At 39.7% G+C, this 21,812-nt stretch overlaps 1 long non-coding RNA gene across 1 annotated transcript; it reads left to right on the top strand.

Annotated features, from left to right (window-relative positions):
- Nucleotides 1–27: 27 nt before the first annotated feature.
- LOC116748799 lies at nucleotides 28–19,510 on the top strand. Its single transcript, XR_004348380.1, has 3 exons — nucleotides 28–132; nucleotides 6,749–6,854; nucleotides 19,339–19,510. It is a non-coding gene; the product is annotated as an uncharacterized LOC116748799 (long non-coding RNA).
- Nucleotides 19,511–21,812: the final 2,302 nt, after the last annotated feature.

The following is a 21,812-nucleotide window of genomic DNA, read 5'->3' as shown; positions in this document are numbered from 1 at the left end:
CTTGTTTTCTAGTCACAGTGCTTGGTGGCCGAGTGGTTGTACAGCTGGTTTCGGTGCTGGGAACTGTTGAATCTACGAGGTGAAAAACAAGTTCAGCGTCCATTATGAAAGGAAGAAAACTGTCGGGGCTAAGTGAGAACCTGCTCTGAGTCTCTTTCTGGTCGGGCGGTTGTTGGGTGTGTTTTGCCTTCCTAAGTACCTGCATTGGTTCCCCAGAGCCCACAAAATGAAAAAATACTCAAATAAAAGCTCTCTTTAAGAGCGTAGCTTGTGGGAACTGGCACATGCGCGCAAGAAAGCTTGGGCCCCAGCAGCTCTTGGGAGAGGTGGTGAAGAAGTAACGAGAAATGGGAAACCTAGTCATTCAGCGGCAGAGGAAAGACGAAATAAACGTGGTACATCTGCATTATGGAACATCGTGTAGCTCTTAAAGAGAACAAAATAGCTCTGTGTGAAAAGATAAAGATAAATTAAGTGGGAGGAAAATGCAATCAAGTTGCCACAAACTGTGGTTTGGCACTTACCTACCTTTTAAATGCGAAAGTAACAGTCTTGAAAGGGAACAGAGCAAACTATTAATAGTTAGCTCTGAGGAACAGGAGAGGAGGGAGGTGGTCTAGAGCTACTTTACCTTCCGTATTGTTGTAAATTGTTTACAAAAGAAGTAATTTTAGAACGTATTTTTTAACAAGAGGAAAATCCTAATGCTCTGGAAAGAGTTAATAGTAGTTAACTATTTGGGGAAAGATTAAGTTAGGTCTTTACCTCAAATAGTATATAAAAATAATGAATTGAGGCATTAACTGCTTTAAAAAAGTAAAGAAATAAGTAAATGTATTTGTATAATATTGAGGTGGAGAAGGCTTTTTAAAGCATGACAGAAAAGGCAGAAAATATAAAATATAGAAAATATTAAATGTCAGAAATATAGACAGATAATATAAAAAGACTGATAGGTAATTTCATCAAAATTAAAAACTTACATATAAAAATAAGTTACACAAAGTTAAAAAGTAAACAAAAACTGGATAGAAATTTCTGTAGCACTCACTCATGACAGACCAAAGGATAAAATCCCAAAGAAGACTCTTCCAATTTTAAAAATGGACAAAATACATAAATACGCATCAATTTGGGGGACTTCCCTGGTGGCACAGTAGTTAAGAATCCGCCTGCCAATGCAGGGACACGGGTTTGAGCCCTGGTCCTGGATGGTCCCACATGCCGCAGAGCAACTAAGCCCGTGAGCCACAACTACTGAAGCCTGCGTGCCTAGAGCCCATGCTCCACAAGAGAAGCCACCACAATGAGAAGCCTGCACATCGCAACGAACAGTAGCCCCCGCTAACCACAACTAGAGAAAGCCCACACTCAGCAACAAAGACCCAACACAGCCAAAAATAAATAAATAAATTTATTAAAAAACAAAATACTCATCATTTTTTATAAATATATGAAAAAAACCTAAGTAGTAAGCAAATAAATGCAAATTAAAGAAAAATGGATTCCATTTATTGCCTGTAAATTTGGTGAGGTTTTTTTGTTTGTTTTCTTAAAGATAATCACCATTGTTGATAAGCTGGAAGGATACTCATATATTGTTATGTAAAATGCAAGTGTAAATTGGTAAACCTGCAGGAAAGCAATGTGGCAACCTTCCGGATCCTTTTTTTTTTTTTTTAATGCATACACTTTGGCCTAGCAATTCCATTTTTAAGACTGTATCCTAGAGAAATAATTCAGTGTGCAAGTGAAGTTTTAACTACATCATTACTGGCAATGGAGAAAAATTAGAAACAACTCAAATGCCCGCAATAAAGGACACTGGCTAAATAAACTGTGGTCACACATACAGTGTAGTACTCTGTTGCCTTTAAAAGTATTTTAGAACATTGGTTCTTAAAGTGTGGCCCACAGAACCCATGAGAGTTCCCAAGATTCGGAAAGTTCGTGAGGTAAAAACTTTTTATGGTAATGGCAAAGAAGTTATGTGTCTTTTAAAACAACCATGTTGGTATTTGTAATTACTGCTGCAGAGGCAATAGTGGATGAAACTGCTGGCTGCAGCACAAAATAAAGGCAGTGGCACCAAAAACAACTAGGCACCAAAGTCAGTAGTAATTTCTTCACCACCATTCCCTTGCCCTTGAAAAAGGCAGGGGGCCGGGGCAGGGGGGGGGCCTGTTTCTCTTAACAATGTTCTTGATGAAACAGTAAAAATTATTAATTTTATTAAATCTCAACCTGTGAGTCTTTTAAATATTCTGTATGATGAAATGGGAAGCACACATAAAACTTTTCTGCTGTATCCAAAGTATGATTGTTGACTTGAAGAGAAACATTTCTGTGATGGAGTTGCTAGCTGAACCAGCCACCATTTTCATGGAACACCATATTTACTTAAAACAACTGACAGATATTCTAGGGTTATGAGATTCTGGAGCAAGTAAAAGATAGAATGAGAAGGCAGGCATTTTCTCAAATATGAACAAATAAGCCATTCTCATCAAGGAAAACAACAGTTTTTGTCTACAATAAAATTCAAGCTTTCAAGTGAATGTTTTGTGGAGAACTTGTATCTGCCACTGTGAGTTTGACAAAGTCCCAGTGAATTTGGTGGGATATTAAAACATGTGCTTTTTGCGGGTATTGTGTAATGAAAAGTATTGACATTTGGAAGATCTGTATAAGTCAATGAACCAGTATTTTCCAAATGACAAATGCGGGATGTTATGAAATCCAGCATGGGTAAAAGATCTGTTCACATTGCTAAATAGACCAGTAGAATTTAATGTTATGGAGTACAAAAATTTCAGATTCCATATTGAATTGATCTTTAAGATTTTACTATTGGCCCAGTTCTGATGTAAATTCAAAAAATAATATCCACAGTTATCTGAAAACACTATTAAAATACTCCCTTTTCCAACTAGGTATCTGTGTGAGGCCAGAGTTTCTTCATATACTTGAACCAAAACAACATATCACAGTAGATGGAATGAAGAAAGAGACACGAGAACCCAGCTGTCTTCCGTTAAAGAGATTTGCAAAAATGTAAAACATTGCCACACTTTTTGTTTGTTTTGGATAATCTATTTTTCACTTACAATTTTATTTATTTTAACATGTATTGGGTTGGTAATTGTTATTTTAGACAAATTGATATTTTTAAATTTTCCTCCGTTTTAGTTTCTAATACAATAAATATAAATAGATATAACCCACATAAACAGAAGAACTTGGAGTTCCCTAATTTTTTTTTTCTTTTTAAAAATTTATTTATTTATTTATTTGGCTGCGTTGGGTCTTAGTTGCGGCATGTGGGATCTTTTGTTGTGGCGCACAGGCTCTTCGTTGTGGTGCGCAGGCTCCAGAACACCGGCTCAGTAGTTACAGCACGCAGGCTCCAGACAGCGTGGGCTCAGTAGTTGTGGCACACAGACTTAGTTCCCCCTGTGGCATGTGGGATCTTAGTTCCCCGACTAGGGATCAAACCCACGTCCCCTGCATTGGAAGGCAGATTCTTAACCACTGGACCACCAGGGAAGTCCCAAGAAAAATGGCTTTAATCTTTGCCTGGCAAAGGGGAAAACACAGCAGGCTAGCACCTCAAGAATCAAGTTCCCTAATTTTTAAGAGTGTAAAAGGACCTTGGACTTCCCTGGCGGTCCGGTGGTTAAGACTCTGCGCTTCCACTGCAGGGGGCACAGGTTCAATCCCTTGTTGGGGAACTAAGATCTGGCACGCTACGTGGCTCAGCTAAAAAAAAAAAAAAAAAAAGTATAAAAGGATCTCGAGACGACAATTTGAGAACTACTGTCATAGAGGCATTCTTACTGACTTGGGAAGATTTTTTTTTTCAGTATTTATTTATTTGGCTGTGCCAGGTCTCAGTTGCGGCAGGCAGGCTCCTTAGTTGTGGCATGTAAACTCTTAGTTGTGGCATGCATGTGGGATCTAGTTCTCTGACCAGGGATCAAACCCGGGCCCCCTGCATTGGGAGCACATCTTAACCACCGCACCACCAGGGAAGTCCCAGAAACTTTTATTTTCTACTTTGTGTATTTTCTAGTTTTTCTTACAATTAGTATTTCTTACTTGTTTAAAAAATATTTTAATCTACCTCTTTTTTAAGATAGAAAAAATACTGAATACCCAGCTAGATAAGTAGTAGATGGATACCCAATCTATCCAGATCAAAAAGCTTCCTTGATAATGTCTTTCCTGATCTAGCCAGTTGTGGTGGGATCTTTCCCTCCCCTTGGAGGAACTAGTAGCTATACAGCTCTAATATGTTAGTTCCTTAAGTGCAGGAACCAAGACATATACATAGAAATGTCAACTACTGCGTGAAAGGTTTTAGATGCATGTTAAAGTATGTTAAAATAACTCTCAAAACAATCCCATGATGTTGTTCTCATTATCACCATTGTACAGACAAGGAAATTAAAGTTTGAACAAGTGAGGTTGCTTGTTCAAACCTGCAATTACTAAGTAATAAAACCTGTATTCAAAACCTAGTTCTGACTAGCTTCAAAATTTGTGCCTTTAGCCACTGCACTCTCCTACCTCCTATTTTTTAAAAAAAGAAACTTAAGTCTCTTTTACCATTTTATATAATATAAATGTCTTCATCAGGTATCTGGCAAACATTTAACATCCTAGCACATTTATATTAGACATTTTACAGGGCATGAACCAGATAAAATAGACACAAACTTATGATTTATCGTTGCTCTTTTCTTATCTAGACCAAGGTGTGGTTTGGCCTAGTTTAGAATAAGATTATGAATTTCTTTGATTCTTATGCAAAGACACACTTTTTTCAATTAACATCAGTTCACAGTAACTTTTGTGAGTAAGTAAGCTACAAGGTCATTTTTCAGATGCCATTTTACTGTTTGACACATTAACAACTGACACTTTCTGGATGCCCCAGGATGACACAGTCAGTTGGGACAGCCATGCTCAGAACTGTTTTCCTTAGAATACTCATATATGGGTTATGCTGTAGGCTTTCAACCCTGGTTACACATTAGGATCACCTGGGATCTTTTTAAAACTTCCAATGCCAGGCCTCATTCTAGTGATTCTGATTTAATTAGAAAGGGGTGAGACCTGAATTTTCATTTTTGTAAACCTCTCCCACGTGATCCTAATGAGCAATCAGAGTTAAGAACCCCTGGGTGATTCCATTTTAACTGATCTCATTCGCTGGGATTATTTTCTTATATAGGATGATAGTAGGGCCTACATAATTCCTCCTGCCTGGTACAGACCCTTGATATTCCTCATCGAGATTAGGGAAGAGCAGCCTTCCTAGTTGGTCTCCTTATTTCCTCTCTCTTGCTCATATCATCCTCTGTCCTCCTGCCAGAATTACTCTTAAGAATAAATCTGATCATGTGACTCTTACCTAAATGTATTAGACAACTGCTCTAGGATAAAACTTAACCCTTAAGCATGGCATTCAAAGCCCTTCTCAACCTAGCTTGAAATGATTTTTGCTAGTCTTATCTCCCTTGCCACCCCTCTTCTTAAACTATCCACACTGTGTTTTCCACACACCATGCCGTCTCATAGTTCTGTGCTTTCACATAGGTTAGTCCCTTGGCCTAGAGTGCCCACCTCCTTCACCACAACTCTTTCTATAAAGAGATTTTGACTGCTTCTTTAGGGATCAGCTTATATATGACTCCCTCTGAGTTTTCTGATTCTCTCATTCTCCAACAGGTGGAATTGTTCTGTGTTTTCATGGCACTTTAAATGCCTCTGGCCCTGCACTTATCATGTGATGGAGTTATTTCGATGCCTGTTAACCCTACTAGGCTGTGAGCTTCTTGAGAGCAGGAAGTCTGTCTCAGCTTTGTATACATAGCACATAGTGGCTGCCTGCCATATCATGGACGCTTAAAATTTATGGAAAAAACTCAGAAAAGACTAAAATACTACACGATACAAATTATTGTATTTGAAATTTATAAATGGTTCTTAAAATACAATCTTAAAAAACCAACTCACAAAATATTCATTGGTCCCACAATAATTTACAAATCCAGGTTAGAAACTAGCACTTATATTTATTTCATAATCAGAGGCTTCTTTCTAGGGATCTTAGAGTTTTCAGCCTGAGGCCTTCTTAAAATGCAAGTTATATTTGAGGAGGATAACTTCCTATCAGATTACCTTGTAGTAGGGATTAGTTTAACAGATGCCTGAAATCCAAGTTCTATGAATTGTACATGGTGTTAAGAGGTTGGGTTTCAAAAGAAACTGACTGTAGCAGAGTTTAGCATACAGGTTTATTAGGGAGATTTCTTGGGATCAATACCTGTAGGAAGGGGAAAGAAACATCACTAGGCTGAGGGAGAAACTGAGCTGCAATGCAATCTGAATGAAGGACTCAGCCAACTCCCTGGGGATTTCTGAAGCTGGACTCGCTCTTCAGAATTGGGACCAGGGTGGGTAGGCCTTTATATCCTCACATTGATCAGTCATTAGATGTGGCAGCCATGGCAAGAGGGGTCACCTTGAACAAGGCAGGCCTCTTCAGCAGAGGCAATTATTCCCATCCAGCTGAGGCAATGCAGCCAGCAGCACTGCCAGCAGCTAGGGAAGTAAGTCCTTCATTCCTGAAGGAGGATTTGGGCTGCACATCATGGTTTCCAACACAGATAGGAATGGTGAGAAACAAAGGGCTGGAAAAAGGCAGCTAAAAAAGCCCAAAGACAAATCTTATCTTCTTCAGTTTAGCCTATGCTCTTGGGAGGCTGTGTGCCACATGGAGACTATGGAACTCCAAATGCCAGCGATTTGAATCCTGATTTCACCACTTCCTACCTGCAAAGAATTAGGTAAGTCTCATAGAGTCTCTCAGCCTCAATTTTCTCATCTATAACTGTGATGAAAAAATTTCCCTGATTAGGTAGTTGCAAGAATTAAACAAGAAAATATATGTGAAATGACTTTGTCAATTATCAAGTGCCATACAAATACATGGTGTTGTTACAAATATTTGATTTATTGATTAAGTTAACTAGTTCAAAAACTAAGTATCTGTTTAAGTTCTCTGTTCAAAAACTAGCAGGCAATAGAGAGGGAGTACAACTCTTTTGTATTGTTTCCTCTTTAGCTCTTGCTCGGTATGCTCCATTGATCCAAGAGGCTGCCAAGATGCCTACCTTAAAATTTCTTTTACTTTTTAAAAAAATTTTATTTATTTATTTTTGGCTGCATTGGGTCTTAGTTGCTGTGTGTAGGCTTTCTCTATTTGCGGCGAGCAGGAGCTAGTCTTAGTTGTGGTGCGCAGGCTTCTCATTGTGCTGGCTTCTCTTGTTGCAGAGCACGGGCTCTAGGTGCATGGGCTTCAGTATTTGTTTCACGCGGGCTCAGTAGTTGTGGCTCACGGGCTCTAGTGCGCAGGCTCAGTAGTTGTGGCACAGAGGCTTAGTTGCTCCGCAGCATGTGGGATCTTCCTGGACCAGGCCTTGAACCCGTGTCCCCTGCATTGGTAGGCGGATTCTTAACCACTGTGCCACCAGGGAAGCCCTACTATTTTTTTTTAACTTTTTAAAAACCATATTTCAATGCAATAAATTCCTTACCTAACAATGCATGTGGATTTGGTAGTATTGTCTTGGGCCAGAGAAATTGTAATTGAAGTATATGTGAGCTATTTCTATATTAACATGTTCCAAGGATATAATTTATGGCCTTTATACATGAAGCTCTAAAGGTGGGGACTGATGATCTCAGAACAGAAGGCAGCTCAGGAACTCAGGAGGAGAATGGCAGAGGATAGAGATACAGAGGAGCTTAAGCTTTTGAGAGATGTGGGGAATGACAAAGCTGAGCTGCTGATGATTGAAAGGGCTTAGGCAGTGAGCCCATGAGAAAATCCATTAACCTCAAATGTATTGTCTCATTTACTCCTTAAAACAGTTTTGTGAAGCAAAGACTGCTATAGTCCTCATTTTAGAGGTAAGATAACAGTGGGTCAAAGAGGTTACAAGATTTGCCTAGTCACACAGCTAAAAAGTGACAGAGCTGGCTTCAACACAGATATGTCTGAGGTTCTTAGCCGCAACAGTATATTGCCTGAAAAGTGAGGTTTCAGCCTGAAACCAACGGGTACTCCTGGAGAAGAGATAATGACAAAGGGAGGGTAGTAAAAGTGGGAAAATAAGTCTATGAATAAAGTAATAAAAGAAAGAATAGTGACCTAAAAAGACCTGGCTAGGTGGGGATAATCATGTGGATAAAAAACCAGGGAGACCCAAAAAAGGCTGTGTGGGATTGAATGGATGTGCTATCTTTACCTAAAATTTCCAAAACTGCCTTATTGTTTCATTAAGGCCACAACTGAAGGTAGAGAGTGAAAAAGAGGAGAACACAATAATTGTTACTTCGGGGGACGAAAAAAGAAGAAAGGGAGAATTGAGTGAAAGAAATGGAGACAAGGCATGAAGAAGGCAAGGACTTGTGACCTCTGTGGAAGGGCAAGTGGAGTTGGGTTATAGAAGAGTCTAATGACCTTCCAGGCATGAGACAGAATAAGAAGAAGGGGAAATGAGCAGACAAGAGTGAAAGGAAAAACGGAATGAAGGGAAATTAGTGGAAACAGAGAAGATAAGCTCTTAACATGATGAGGAAGAAAAAAGGAATATTACATTAATTTATTTTCAGAGTGATAAAAGGGTGACAGAATTGAGTAAATTTACTGAAAGGTCCTGTTCTTGTCATAAATACACACATACATACACTTTTTGTCACACTAATAAAAAGGCAGCAAAACTAAAACAAATTAAGTGACATAGTTTAACAATCCCAGGAACTACTTTAACAAGAAACTATAGTAATCATAAAGGCAAGGATATTGTAATAATTTATCTTACATCATGTCACTTAAGTTATACAAGCTTTTCCTAGGCATCCAATTTTCCAAGAAAACAACATATATGAAAATCTTTCTTTGAGAGTACAAAGATGCTTTAAAATTAAAGATAATTTGTCTTGAATGTAATGCTCTCATTCCATATCTTATTAACATATATCAGGGTTGTTTTGTCAGATTTTTTTGTTGTTATTGTATTTGTATTAGTTGGCTATGTCAAATTTTTCAGTAACTATTAAGGGTAAACTGTTAAGTTAATGTGTGTGTGTGTGTTGTTGTTGTTGTTGTTTTTCTATTTTCACTGTACATTTTTCCTGAATGGATCTTGTAGTGTTTGAATAATTAGGTCCCAAAATATTGCATTTCAGATATGGGCTTTATGTTTTGAAGTTCAAAATAATTTATCTTTGAATATAACCACCTCCATGTAATGAAAGATACTTTTTTGTTCATAGAGATTCACAGTAATTTGATGAGATAAAGGGATCTAAGGCAATAATCTGCTAATAGCTTTTACTAGTAGTCAGCAAACTATGGTTGTCCCAGTGCTTGTTTGTATCACTCTGACCTAAGAATGGTTTTTACATTTTTAAGTGGTCATAAAAATCAAAAATAATAATATTTTGTGACATGTGAAAGTTATTTGAAATTAATATTTCAGTGTCCATAAAGTTTTATTGGAACTTTGCCACTTGTCTCTGGTTACTTTCATGTTGCCACAGCAGAGCTGAGTACTTGCTACAGAGACCAGATGGCCCACAAAACCTGAAACATATATTATCTGGTCCTTTACAGAAAGTGTGTCTACCCCTGTCCTAGAAAATGATACAGCTCTGCTCCGAGTAGAAATTACATAGTTACACTGAGGTCAACCCTGAATACTGACTTAACCAAAATTGTGATACAACTGTTTTGGAAGGAGAGGTCTGGGTATGAATTAAGGTAGTCCTTGTGGTGGTTGTGAAAGAGGGTTTGTTCCTAGGTGGGAGTCAGTAGGATATCACTTAATCCTGAGAGCCCAAAACTATCATGATTGGCATGTCAAGAGAGATATGGAGGTTGATAAAAAAGAGTGAGCTCCAGAATTGAAAGTCTCCTCTGGAATTGTGAATGGGGAACACTTGGGACCCAACATTTTCTTGGTAGTAAATGCCATTTTCTTAGTCACAAATCTGTTGAAATATTGCTTCCTTAAACTGAGAGCATGTATAATTTTGAGTAAAATAAAAATTATATTAGAAAATAGTGTCATGAAGGGAATCAGGATATAACACCCCAAAATATGCCATTTTAGCATAAGGATTATTTTGAGCTAAAGGCAATTCATAAGCAACAGATATAGGAAGGGTTCTCTGCCTTTATCTCTCCAAAATCACGGCATATATTTCCTTTTGTGAAGGTGACATACATTTCCTCCCTCCCTCCCTCTCCTGGACCAGGACGAGGAGAGAGACCTTATCACCAGAGACAGAGCCAGCACCAAGATGAGCCTGCATAAACAAATCTTACTAAAAAAAAATAGCCCCTTATCTTCTATTAGTTCCCCCATATATTTCCTAGTTACTTCCCCACAAATGAGCTCCCTTGAAGCCCAAGCCCTTTCTTTGTTAAGAAAGGTATATAAACTCCCAAGCCTAATGGCTTCTGTGAGTTACCTCTTTTCTGTGAACTCCTATGCATGTAAAAAATATTAATAAACTTGTATTCCTTTTCTCCTGTCAATCTGTCTTTTTTCAGTTGAATTCACAGCCTCCCAAATACCAAACTTAAGAGGGTAGATGAAGTTTTCCTCCCAGTCCCTCCACACCAGGTGGCTTAGTTCCATTAACAGTATTCCTGACAGGAGAGCTCAGGTGTCTCTTCACATACCTCCAAAGCCTCGGTTGGGCAGGAAGGGCTATTATTATTTTTTAAATTTACTTATTTTATTTATTTATTTTTGGCTGTGTTGGGCCTTCGTTGCTGCACGCGGACCCTCTGTAGTTGCGGTGAGCAGAGGCCACTCTTCATTGCAGTGCGCGGGCTTCTCACCGTGGTGGCCTCTCTCGTTGTGGAGCACGGGCTCCAGACACACGGGTCTCAGCAGTTGCAGCACGCGGGCTCACGGGCTCTAGAGCACAGGCTCAGCACTTGTGGCGCACAAGCCTAGTTGCCCCACGCATGTGGGATCTTCCCGGACCAGGGCTCGAACCTGTGTCTCCTGCATGGTCAGGCGGATTCTTAACCACTGCGCCACCAGGGAAGCCCAGGAAGGGCTATTATTTTTATCCAGAGCTCCCAACGTACCTAAATAGAGAAAATATGAAGAAGTTTGGCCTCTACTGCGTCCCCCCAGGTCCTTGGTCTTCCCCTAGTCCTGGCTCTGTCCCTTGCTGCCCTACTCAACTCCCAACTCCTTCCCTAAGTATTAGCGTTTAACCCCCAACAGTCCTTGGCGCCTGGGGAATTTGGCTTGAGGTCCTTTAATTTGGAACTCCACCTCTCTTTGGGCAGGCCACCCAGGACCACTCCCACCCCAGGCACCGACTTCAGACCCCATTGCTCGAACTCCGGCTCACCAGCACTGGCTCCTCACACTCTGGTTTCCAATGCTCAGGGGATATCATCATATCATGGGTATAACACGGGTAACTGAAGTGACAGGGGAAAAAACTTGGCGCTGTTTATCGTCCCCATGGAAACCGCAGCCTCCCACCACCGACTGGGCGGGGCTTTAAGGGGAGCGGCCAGCGGCAGAGGGGCGGGTTCCACTCGGAACGCCCCGCCCCGCCCCCATAACGTCACTGAAGGACTGGAGCTTTTGCCCAGGAAGCGCTTCCCTAGGAGGCAGAGCAAATTGGTTAATACTGCCTAGTGTCCCTCTTGTGGCTCAAACTCCTGATCACCGTGGGCAGGTCGTGTTGAATGAGGGCTGTCCCCTGGCTCCACATTCAGGACTTGACTAGACTGTCAAGATTTTTTTTTTTTTTTGACTGTCAAGATTTGAACGTACCTAAAGGAGAATCATGGCCAGGTTCCAAATTCTTGGGTAATAAGATGAATTGTCCTAGATTATGGGAAAAATATATTTTGTGTTTTGAGAAAAGACTACTTCTGGGACTTCCCTGGTGGTCTAGTGGTTAGGACTGTGCGCTTCCACTGCAGGAGGCACGGGTTCGATCCGGATCCCTGGTTCCGGAACAAAGATCCTGCATGCCACGCGGCGGGGTGCGGTAGGGGGAACCTGGGGGGATTCAGTAGAGGCCAAACTTCTTCATATTTTCTCTGTTCAGGTACGTTGGGAGCTCTGGATAAAAATAATAGCCCTCCCTTCCCAGCCGAGGCTTTGGAGATATGCGAAGAGACACCTGTCAGGAATACTGTTAATGGGACTAAGCCACCTGGTGTGGAGGGAGTGTGTGTGTGGAGGGGGAGCAACTTCAGAAAGTTGGGAAAACAAAAAAATCATGTGCAGGCAGAACTTGAATAAATATAAAGGATATAAAGCTAATATATATGTCTATGTATGTACAAATTAAGCATCTACATTAAATTGAACGTTTCCATTTGTAAAAATTGTCAAATTATTTTTACTATTCTAGTAAGATTATCCCAGCTTCCTGTTAGTCTGTAATTTACATGAGTGGTTATTCTTAGCCTTTTATTTGTCTTGTTCATTGACTAGAGTTCCTGCATTGTCTCAGTTGGGTCATCATGTTCCTTGTCAAGAAATATTTCCTTACTTTTTAACATTAGGGACTGTTTTCTTTCTTTTTTTTTTTTTTCTTTTTGGCTGCACCTCGCAGCATGTGGGATCTTAGTTCCCAGACAAGGGATCAAACCTGTCCTCTGCAGTGGAAGCAAAGAGTCTTAACCACTGGACCACCAGGGAAGTCTGGGACCAGGCATGATTTCTTAAATGCCAGCAATTTGAATGTTGCAGGGTTGGAACACAGGTGTAAAAATGAAACATGTGTGGAAGCAAATCCAGTATACCCTCTGCAAATTTGAAAAGGCATTTATTTACATATGGTGAATGCTTAGTGGTTTGAATGATGATTGTTTGCTCTGGGGTGGAAAAGTTAGCCTGTCTTCAGAGAGGGGGACTCGTCTTATCTCATGATCAGTTTAGAAAACAAAACAATATGAACCTAAGCTGAGTCTTGTGTGTTGTAGTTTCTTAGGACAGGGCCGAAAGTAAGCTCATCACACGAGATGAATTGTGCCAAAGCACAGCAGTAGAAGGCTGCCGCTCGCTCAGGCAAAACAGCGCCGTCTGTCTTGCTGTGGTAACTTTTATTAAAGCATTATCTAGATTTACACTTTAAGACTTGTTTTCTTAACATTTCAGAAGTGCCAAAGCAGCAACCTATGTTTTTATTAATTATACAAGCAATAATTGGCTTTCGTGAGCACCTGCCGTGCTTCGTCGTTGAGCGCAAGAACAGTATAAAGTTCCCACCATTATTTTGATTATACTGAAGTAGCACAAGGACATTTCCTTGCGTTCCCACCACTCTGATTATACTGAGGACATCTCATGGATCAGTGCCCAAAGCACTCAATGCTTCTTTTGCAGGCCCCCGGTTTGCCGGGGGGGCGCTCGAAGCATTCAGAACTGTTCACAACTCTGGCTTATTCGCATGCCCCCGGTTTGCCGGGGGCGGGGGGCTCAAAGCAATAAGGACCGTTTGCAGTTCTGGCTTATTCGCCAGCCTCCAGTTTGCTGGGCGGGGTGGGGGGGGGGGGGCTCATGGGTCACGTCTCCTTTCCATGTCCTCAGTTATCCCACTACATTTCCCCCTTTTTGTTTTACAATTTTTGTAGCATCAAGGAGAACACGGCAGCATTACTCTCGGTACTAAACTACATGGAATTATTTTGCAGCTTGTGCAGCATCAAGGAAAACACAGCAGCTTGTTGCGATGTTGCATGGCGGGTAGCTTTCACTCGTCGTCGAACTACAATTAAACATATGATTATTATTATAATGAGCATTAACAATCCTGCAGTAGAACCAAATAAAGCATGTAATTTAGACATGGGATTTAGATTATTAAGTCCTTGAATAATTCCAGTCCATACTTCTTGTGAATTAAGTCGTTGTAATTTCTTCTGGAAAGTTTGTTGAATTTTCCCTTGTAAATTTACAATTTCTTTTGTCAAATTTTTGTGATGTAATAAATGCTTTTTTATTGTTGTCCAGGGGAATGCAGACTGATTATATGGAACTGAAGTGACACAAAAGGCACTTTGATTCCAGTCACAATGTAGCTTCATTTGTCTTTGTAAATTTACAAGTTGGTCCCCCAACATAACCACAGCTTGTTGTAAGTCCGCTATTTCCGAATCAATTTGTCGTTGATAGGACCAAAGCATTCCAGAATTTTTATGCCAGTCGGTTATATAGTCAACGGTCTGAATAGATTGTTCTAAAGCAACTCCAGCAACTGCAGCAGTAGCTGTTATGGCTATAATACCCATGACAGCTGCAATCAACATTTCTACAAATCTTTTACTTCTTTTTAACGCATCGACTAAATATTGCAAAACAGCCATAGGAAGAGATTCTTGCCATTCCCTTCCAAGACTGACAGGAAGCCAAAGACCTGTCCAAGCTCGTAAGATATACAAACTTTCAGTAGATATGTTAAAAGATATACTAGAGTTAATACAGTTATACAGAGAGCAATTTTTACACATTATAATACCTTGAGTCTCATTCCATACAGCTGGTCCCTTTAACAATATATAAGGTAATTTCACACAACTATGAGTATACCGAGTAACATCTTTATGAAAAATCAAACTATGATTTTCAGATTTATTAACCATATGTCCTACCCAGGCATTAATCTTTCTCAGAGCTGCCATAAGCTTCCACAAGTCCTTTTGGATAGGATATCCATTTAAATGAGGACCAGGAGGAGAAAACCCTCCAGCATGCTATACTATGGTATCATTAATAGTATCACTATAAATAGTGTTATCTTCTTTATGCCAGTATAAATCCTTCAAACCCTTTTTTCCTCGGGCGGAGCCAAAAGGGCTCCAATCAATGACGCTTCCCCAGGAAGTATTAACAAGAACCCGAGCCATTTCTCCTCGGCATCAAGTCCAATGGACCCAATCCGATAATCGATCCACAAGAGGCACCTGGCATGGAGGCAAATAAGGTGCAGAAACATTTTCATTAAGAATGGAATTAAAAGTTTTAAAACTATAAGCACTCAAAAGATATAACCCATGATATCTGCTTTCATTTTTGACAACACTTAACCATGCCTGATAATTCATTTTAAGGCAATGATCTCCCTTTCCCATACAAATAGGAGGTCCATTAACACCCACAGTGTAATTTTCTATTATCCTTCCTTCTTCTTCTGACTTCAAAGGGCCTCTATCATCAAAAGGACCAGGCAACCATCCAGACTCATTTACGTATACAAGAATTGGGGCATCCCACCAGGTAACCCCCATATTAGGAGGAGGGTTAGGAATATAAGTCCAATAAGTATGGTTAGTACAATTTATCTCATTGGCTGATATGCTTATTACCTGTGTAGGCAACATTGCCAACATAGCTACAAAAAGATTGGTGCTAGTGAGGGGTTTATCCTGTGAAATGACAAGATTTTCAGCAGTGCCTGCAAACTTTTTCATTTGCCCCCAAGTCAATGGAGACGCCTTCTTTGTTTGATCCAATGGCACACGGAATGCTCTCTTGCTCAAATCCATCTCCGCACATCCCTTCGTCATTCCCGTCACATCAAGGCTACGCTTAGTTGCCATCCCGAAGCTTTATCTTCTTAGCCGGCACCCAATAGGATTCAGCTCCTGCAGAAACAAAAGCATATCCTCGGCCCCAACGAAGAACCTCGCCAGGTTCCCAAGTGTTAGTATTTTCATTTAATATAAAAACAGGCTGTCTAAGTTCTTGTGTACTTATTTTTGTCCAATGTCTGTCAGCTGCACTAAGATCATCTTCTCCATGATTCAAAAATTAAGAGTAAATAAAGCAATACATATTCTTTTCCTAAGACTTTGTACCTCATCTCCACCTTTTTGTTTTATAAGCATGTCCTTCAAAGTGCGGTTTTGTCGTTCAATAACCGCTTGTCCCGTACTGTTTCCTGGAATACCTGTAACATGCTGTATATTATGTGTGGCAAAAAAAGTCTGACATTTTTGAGAATGATATGCAGAAGCATTATCAATTTTTATGCTGTTGGGAATTCCCATATCAGCAAAAGCTTCTAATAAATGAGTTATTACAGCATCAGCTTTTTCAGAAGATAATGGAGTTGCCCATGAGAAATAAGAGTAGGTATCTACAGAATGATGAATATATTTTAACTTCCCAAAACCAGGATATTGAGTTACATCCATTTGCCAGATAGTATTAGCAGATAAGCCTTTAGGGTTAACTCCAATATTCAAACAAGGTTGATTAATAGCAGCACATTGCGGGCATGTACGGAGAATAGTTTTTGCTTGTTTCCATGTAAGATTAAATGTATTTTTCAATCTTCTGGTATTAGTATGATATCTATGATGTTCTGTTGTAGCTAATTGGACAGTACCCATTAAAGTATCAATAAAATCATTTCCATCTACCAATGGACCGGGTAAATGAGTATGAGCACGAATATGAGTAATATAAAGTGGTGCAGTACGTAGTCTAAGTGTATGTTGTATTTGCAAAAATAAAGAATGTAGTTCTGATCCATTATCTGGGATAAAAGCGGTTTTAATATTTTTAACCGTAAATTCCACATACTGAGAGTCTGTAATTATATTAAGAGCAATTGGATAATCTTGTAACAATAGTATTACAGCAAATAGTTCTGCTTTTTGAACTGAAACATATGGAGATTGTAACACCTTATGATCATGACTGTTAGTATATCCTGCTCTTCCCGTTTTATTGGCATCAGTAAAAAAAAGTTGGTCCTATAACAGGATCTGATTGAACTATTTTTTTCAAAATCCAATTAGTCTTTTTCAAAAACTGTAAACGTTTATCAGAGGGATAATGATTATGTATTTTACCTATATAATGAGCACAGGCAATTTGCCAGTTATCCTCTAGTTGAAAAAGAGTTTGTATTTCTTTGTTTGAAAAAGGGACTATAAGTTCATGTGGGTCCTGACCACATAGTTGCCTTAATCATAACCTACCTTTAATAATAATATCAGCTATTTTTTGTTCATAAGATTGCAATTTCTTTTGAGCTTTATGAGCTAAAAATATCCATTCTATGAGATTATCTTGTTGTTATAGTAAAACAGTAGGAGGATGAGGAGTATGAAATACAATAAGTCGTAAATGATCGAGAGATTCAATTCGATCCAATTGTGCATCATGTATATGTTTTTCTATCCATTTAAGTTCTTGTTCAGCCTGGGGAGAAAGTTCACGGTAACTATTCAATGCTGGATTGCCCTCCAAGGTGTGAAACAAATTTTGTAACTTATAAGTAGGAATTCCTAAACTAGGACGTAACCAATTAATATCTCCTAATAATTTTTGAAAATCATTTAATGTTACAAGAGAATCTCGTTTAATTTGTACTTTCTGAGGAATAATCTGAGTATTGGTTACAATTTGTCCAAGATATTGTCAGGGAGCACATTTTTGAATTTTTTCAGGAGCTATCTGTAAACCCCATTCTTTAAATTTTAACTCTGCTTGTTGTAACATCTGCTGTAATGTTTGCAAATGAGGATGAGCAAATAAAATGTCATCCATATAATGAAGAATACGTGCCTCAGGATACATGTGACGTAATTCCTCCAGAGGCTGATTAACAAAAAATTGGCACATAGTTGGACTATTTAACATCCCCTGAGGGAGAACTTTCCATTGAAATCTCTGAGCTGGATGTTCTTGATTTAAGGCTGGTACAGTAAATGCAAATCTTTCACAGTCTTGAGACTGTAATGGTATAGTTAAAAAAAGTCTTTTAAATCTATAATTATAAGTTCCCAATTGCGAGGGAGCATTGCTGCAGATGGAATTCCAGGTTGCAATGCCCCCATAGGTTGAATAATCTCATTAATTTTTCGTAAATCTGTCAACATTCTCCATTTACCTGATTTTTTCTTAATTACAAAAACAGGTGAATTCCAAGGGCTAGTGGATACTTCAATATGCCCTGCTATTAATTGTTCTTGTATTAATTGGTGTAATGCTTGTAATTTTTCTTGAGTTAAGGGCCACTGCTCTGTCCATATAGGGGTATCTTTCAACCATTTTAATGGTAATGCAAATTTTCGAGCAGTGGCCCCTACACTAAATTTGGATATCCAAGCCCAGTATAATCTTTCCCCGTTTTAGTTACATATTGGGGTTCAGTAGCATTTAATTGTGAATAATCACATTCCTTATTTGACATCATTTGCATTGCTTCAGGGGAAATTGTTGGTATGGAGATAGAGGTTCCCCATTGTTGTAGTATATCTCTTCCCCATAAATTAATTTCAATATTGGCCACATATGGTTGCAACATAGTTTTTTGTCCTTCTGGGCCTTTACACCCCAATAATTCCTTACTGCGCCAAATCATATGCAATATTCCTATTCCTGTAAAAGTAACTTCCACCTTTTCTAAAGGCCAATATGAAGGCCATTCAGATTGTTTTATTATAGACACATCAGCTCCCGTATCAAGGCCCGTAAATTTCACATTATTGTTAAAAGTAATCGTTAATTGAGGACGTTGGTCATTGAGAAAGGATTGCCAAAAAACATTTTTTCCCGTGCTGCCGAGCGCCCCACCACCCCGTACGCTTTACAGGGGCGGCTGCTTGTTTTACATATGGTAACAATAACAATTGAGCAATTCTTTGTCCCTTACTAAATTCTATAGATTTTGAAACAGAAATAATAGAAATTTCTCCAATATAATCCTCATCAATAACTCCAGTATGAACTGTTACACCCTGCAGAGTCAAACTACTTTGTCCTAATAATAGTCCCACAGTTCCTGCAGGTATAGGGCCATAAACTCCTGTAGCTAATTTGTGTATTCCTCCTGCTGGCGTAAGGATACAATCTCGAGGAGCAGCCGCTGGTAGCATGCATGAGATCAGTAACTAAGAGCCAAGGTTGAGACTGTCCTGTAATGTCTGATAAAAGCTGGCATTGCTTACTGGATACTGTTGAGAGTTTACTGTCACTTTTCCCGTATTGTTGTTGCGGCCCCGGGTTGGGCCTAGCTTCCCGTTTCCCGAGACATCATCTCGCGGAGGCAAAAGATTTCCTAACTTATCCCTTTTTGAACGGCATTTATTAGCCCAGTGTCATCCTTTACCACACCGTCGACACATACCAGGTAGCTGCTCATTCTTAATCTGTTTTGATATCTGGCCTTGCCCTTTTCGACAATCTCGCATCACATGTCCATACTTTCCACAATTGTAACATTTAATACGATTATCTTTCAACCCTTCATTTATGGCAGCTGCAAGTAAATTCGCCTGATAAGTAGGAGATCCAATATCATGGAAAGCTTTTGTATACTCCTCAAGTGGAGCGTAACCCAAGAATGGAGCGCAGTGGTTAAGAATCCGCCTGCCAATGCAGGGGACACGGGTTCGAGCCCTGGGCTGGGAAGATCCCACATGCGGCAGAGCAGCTAAGCCCGTGCACCACAACTACTGAGCCCGTGTGCTGCAACTACTGAAGCCTGTTCATCTAGAGCCCGTGCTCCGCAACAAGAGAAGCCACTGCAATGAGAAGGCTGTGCACCGCAACAAAGAGTAGCCTCCGCTCACCCCAGCTAGAGAAAGCCCACACGCAGCAATGAAGACCCAAAGCAGCCAAAAATAAATAAATAAATAAATAAATTTATATATAAAAAAATACCTGGTACATAATGGTGTTTAGCAGCATTATTCACAATAGCCCAAAGGTGGAAAAATCCACATGTCCATTGACAGACGGATGATTAAAGAAAATGTGCTATATTCACATAATGAAATATTATTCAGCCTTAAAAAGAAAGGAAATTCTGACATATGCCACAACATGGATGAACCTTGAAAACATTATGTTAAGTGAAATAAGCCAGACACAAAATGACAAATATTGTATGATTCCACTAATATGAGGTACCTAGAATAATCAAATTCATAAAGACATAAGGTAGAATAGTGGTTACTAGTGGCTCGGGGGTAGGGAGGGAAGAATAGGGAATTAATGTTTAATGGTTACACATTTCAGTTTGGAATGCTGAAGAGTTCTGGAGATGGAAAGAGGTGATGGTTGCACAACAAAGTGAATGTATTTAATGCCACTGAATTGTACACTTAAATATTGTTAAGATGTGTAAAACAAGGAATGTTGCCATCCATTCCAGTTCTTCAAGGATTAAGTTGCAACCCACTGCAGTCACCCACCCTGAGGAAAATTCAGGATGGAACAAGAAGCATTCTGTGCTTTGGATATAAGGGCACCTAGATAGTTAAGATGCATATCTAAGGAAAAATTTCTATGACCCCAGATTCTTGCATCTTCCCATATAGAGAAAAGTGCTAAAATCATTCACTTGAAATATCTGTTCTTTGTAATTAGCAGTAATATTTTTATGCCTGACTACATGTTTTTCCCTACAGCAAACTACAGCAAAACATCCACATATATCCTGGCTCCTTCCCTGCCTCTTCACAGCAGTTCCTAGAGCTATCTGAGAGGCTATCTCCTGGGCTATAGTTCTCAGTCAGGTCTGTAAATAAAATTGAAACATACTGCTCTTAGGTTGTGTGGGTTTTTCAGTTAATAGATATATAACATGTTGTATGTATTTTATCATGATTTTGAAAAATAATTTTAAAAAACATTTATATACACGTAAAAGTCTTTTGATTATACTACTTTAGCTTTCTATGGAAATTGAAGCCATGCTCCATAGTGTTAACAGAAGCTGGTAACTAATGAAAATTCTTGAGCTTGTCTTACAGAACAACAGGTGTGGGAATGGCTTGTTAAAACCCCTCTGCCTGTAAATGGCCTTCATTGATTAAGGTTTTCTTCCTTCCTTCCTTCCTTCCTTCCCTTCCTTCCTTCCTTTCTTCCCTCCCTTCTTCCTTCCTTCCTTCCTTCCTTTCTCTCTCTCTCTCTCTCTCTTTCTTTCTTTCTTTCTTTTTCTTTCCACACCTTCCCATCTTCACACAGCCCAGTTGTTTCACAGAAACTTGCAGTTAGCTCTTGCCCAGTGCAAGCTGGCTGGGACTGTGTGACCTTTAAAACTGGGCCAGGGCAGGTGTCTGATGAATAGCCTCTTGATGTGAGACAGCTGGAAAACTCCACCCTCTAATCATGCTAAGCAGTTCCATTTTCAATATGCAGAAACATGTAACCTACATGCACTTGCACAGAACACCGATTACCTCAGCTTTTCCCCTACTTCCAATCACCTTTTCCCATGCCTAAGACCACCCTGCTTATCCCATAAATATCCCACCCCCGTCGCCTTTGGGGAGGCAGATCTGAGACTTGTTCTCTCATTTCCTTGTCTGGATGCCTTGTGAATAAACTCTTTCTCAGCCATAATCCTCTGAGTCTCAGCGTTTGGCTTACTGTGTGTCGAGCAAATGGACCCCACTGGGTAACAAAATGACTTCACAGAACAATGATTTAATAATACAGTTTCAGATTTTAAAATAACGTTAGTATAGAAATAGTGATCTGATGGCAATTGCTATCATAAAGATAGCAAGCAGCAATTTACCATGAAAGCAAACTTTCCTAGAATTAAAGTCAAGGGAGGGGCTTCCCTGATGATGCAATAGTTAGAAATCTGGCTGCCAATGCAGGGGACACGGGTTCAAACCCTGGTCCGGGAAGATCCCACATGCCGCGGAGCAACTAAGCCTGTGTGCCACAACTACTGAGCCCACACGCCATAACTGCTGAAGCCCGTGTGCCTAGAAGCCG

This window comes from Phocoena sinus, chromosome 2 (genome assembly GCF_008692025.1).
Source record: "Phocoena sinus isolate mPhoSin1 chromosome 2, mPhoSin1.pri, whole genome shotgun sequence".
Classification (NCBI taxonomy): Eukaryota; Metazoa; Chordata; class Mammalia; order Artiodactyla; family Phocoenidae; genus Phocoena; species Phocoena sinus.
Note: the sequence above shows the minus strand (reverse complement) of the source record. Positions and strands in the feature narration are given on the sequence as shown.